The sequence below is a fragment of the Toxorhynchites rutilus genome, chromosome 2 (genome assembly GCF_029784135.1).
Source record: "Toxorhynchites rutilus septentrionalis strain SRP chromosome 2, ASM2978413v1, whole genome shotgun sequence".
In the NCBI taxonomy this organism is placed as follows: domain Eukaryota; kingdom Metazoa; phylum Arthropoda; class Insecta; order Diptera; family Culicidae; genus Toxorhynchites; species Toxorhynchites rutilus.
In genome coordinates this window covers 38,161,866-38,164,500 of record NC_073745.1, presented here as the reverse complement: position 1 = coordinate 38,164,500, position 2,635 = coordinate 38,161,866, and the positions used below count along the sequence as shown (strand labels likewise).

The window sequence follows — 2,635 nt, the reverse complement described above, 5'->3', positions numbered from 1 at the left end:
AATGTGGCTACGGAGACCCCCGATTTGTTGAGTTGGTTAGCAAAAAATTGTGTTAGTCCAGAATATTCCTAAAAAAAATCAAAGAAAAACCGGTTTTCTCACGAAGTTACAGCATGTCAAAAATCACTTAAAATTTCTGACTTCGCACTCTGTTCCTCTTATCTTGTTGTCGAGTGAAGATCGGATCTCAATAACAAAGTTTCCAGAAGAGAAAACGCCCGTTCTGCATCCAATTATGTTGGGCGTACAGTACGAAGAGTATCGAATACCATTGTCACGTATGTGTAATATCATGCACTTTTTTCAATAAAATAAATGGTGTATTTGATGAAAAATTTCAAATTTTCTTTTTTTCTTTGAAACTGTATATAAAAAAACGGTTTTTTTCGCTGCATTAGAAATATTGTGAATCGCTGAAATAATCGATATCGCTGCACTAGAAATATTGTTTTGATTTTTGCATAACCAAAGGTGCAATAAAGTGAAGTGTTTTCGGGGTTAACGGGTAGTGGCAACTGTATTGCCACCAATTTTTTCAACTGTTTTGATAGTTAAAATGTTTTCGAAGGTGAATATGTGTTCTTCCTCATGTGAGGGTTATGTTCTCTGAAGTTGAAGTCGATCCCTTGCCTAGTTCCCACGGCCCGTTAAAGTGTTAATACGTTCCCGTTCACGGACGAGAGTAAATCAAAGACGTCTAATAGCACAATCAAATTCGTTCCCTGGGTAGTGAGTGCTGCCCGAGGAGCTAGGCTTATGCGAGCCATGGACGAGCATGTTAAATAATTACGGAGCGAAAACAGAGGGTGGGTATAGGATCTCCCCTTTTTTAGGTCGGTTCAGAACCAACTCGACTTATTTCAATTAATGACATGCCGTGTACAATACTGCCATAATCTCGCAAAGTGACGCAAACGCCAAAATTGACAATTCACTTTTTTGTTAAGGATCGATAAATTATACCAAATCCTTTCAAACAACTGCGAAGTTTTACAGAAATGAGAAAAAATGACCCTGTTATACAGCGAAACAGCAATTTAAATTTGCTGTTTCCAAAACAAACTGGCAAACTGACAAACACATTTTTTCCAGATAAGATTTTCGTAATGTACACGTATGCTGATTATGCATACATTTTTAAGAAAAGTCTCCACTGAAAACTCTTCCTTCTGGCGCTTGCGTCACTTTGTGAGATTACGGCAGTACAGTTAAGGAAAAGGTGGAAGGGAGCCATTGTAGTAGTATAGGTAGAACCAAGGCGCTTGTATAAATGTATAACAGGTGAAGCAACATCATCACTTCAATAAGAAGGGGATTACGGTTTGTGGAGCGGGGGTTGTTTGTTTTGTTATTGCTAGGATACGCCATTATTGCACTTTCACATGCGAGAGAAATGGATGAACTGGATGAGAATGAAATTCTACAAAATCATCCCACCTTTTTCACATAAATTTGCGAAAGTCGAACATAGTAGGCATCGTTCGAATAAGCGTCGTGGCAATTTGTAGAGAGCCGCCGGCAGCTGTTTGTAAACAATACCGACAGCAATTCCAATATGGCTGAAAGAGCATTTCATATGATTGTTTCACCTGGTATATATAGAGGCGCCTTGGGTAGAACCAAGGCGTTATACTACAGGTGGACCGCAATGTCAAAATTGCTGTTCGGCCATTGCTCGTGAAAAAACAAATTTGTTTACAAAACAAATCATATCTTTTGGTGACAAATGCATTCGTTGGCAAAATAGCTGCTCGCACTTTACTGTAGGCAGGTAATTTTCTGGATTTTTTCGTATAACAATTTCTCATAATTGCTTCTACTTTTTCAGATATCTACAATCAGCGGTCGAATTAAAAACAGTGCAGAAGGATGTTTTGAGTATATTTTACCTTCTAGCCGCGCAATCAATGCTTTTCTTTCCAAACAAGCAGCGTTTTAATCGTACGTGGTTTTATTGAGCATTTAAAAAAGTGTTATTTTTTTTGTTTTATCATCAGGGCAAAAGCATGAAATAGAATCGTACGTAGTACAAATTTATCGGCACAATCTGATCAAGGACGGAGGCATCTTCAAACGGAAACTACGCGAGAAACTTTTCGAAGAGATAAAACTGCGCCGCAACACTCGTGTCAAAATGGACGAGTTGGGCTGGGTGTTGATGAACCACGATTTGATAACACGTAATGAGCCAAACTAACAGCATGCCAATGGTAATCGACCAAATCATTTTAAATTCAACATGGAGCGGTTGCGAAACCTACTGGAGCAGCACGAACAGAACAATCACGCTGGTAGGTCGGTTTGATATATTTATTCCGCTAAAGAATGATTTCATTTGTTGATTTTTCAGAGTTGACTGCCAAAAAGCAAAACAAATTCCTGCGTATGCTGGATGCAATTTTACAAAACGACAAAGTTTTGAAGGAAATTAAAGAGATGGTAGTGGCGAATTCGACTTCTATCACAATTTGGACCTCTCTTTGCGCTGCTGCTTTGTATGCCGAGAGTATTTCCACACTGCCGATGAGTATACCAGTCATTTCTAAAAATTGCACGGTGAGAAATTTCTTATTGTTGCGGCGGTGGATCGATTTCAGACTAGTCAAAAGTTCAACGTTCTACATCACTACAATGT

At 38.7% G+C, this 2,635-nt stretch overlaps 1 long non-coding RNA gene across 1 annotated transcript; it reads left to right on the top strand.

Moving 5' to 3' along the window:
• The first annotated feature begins 1,669 nt into the window (after positions 1 to 1,669).
• Positions 1,670 to 2,285, top strand: LOC129770633 (uncharacterized). The gene is made up of 3 exons (XR_008742154.1): positions 1,670 to 1,771; positions 1,829 to 1,941; positions 1,998 to 2,285. It is a non-coding gene; the product is annotated as an uncharacterized LOC129770633 (long non-coding RNA).
• The last annotated feature ends 350 nt before the right edge of the window (positions 2,286 to 2,635 follow it).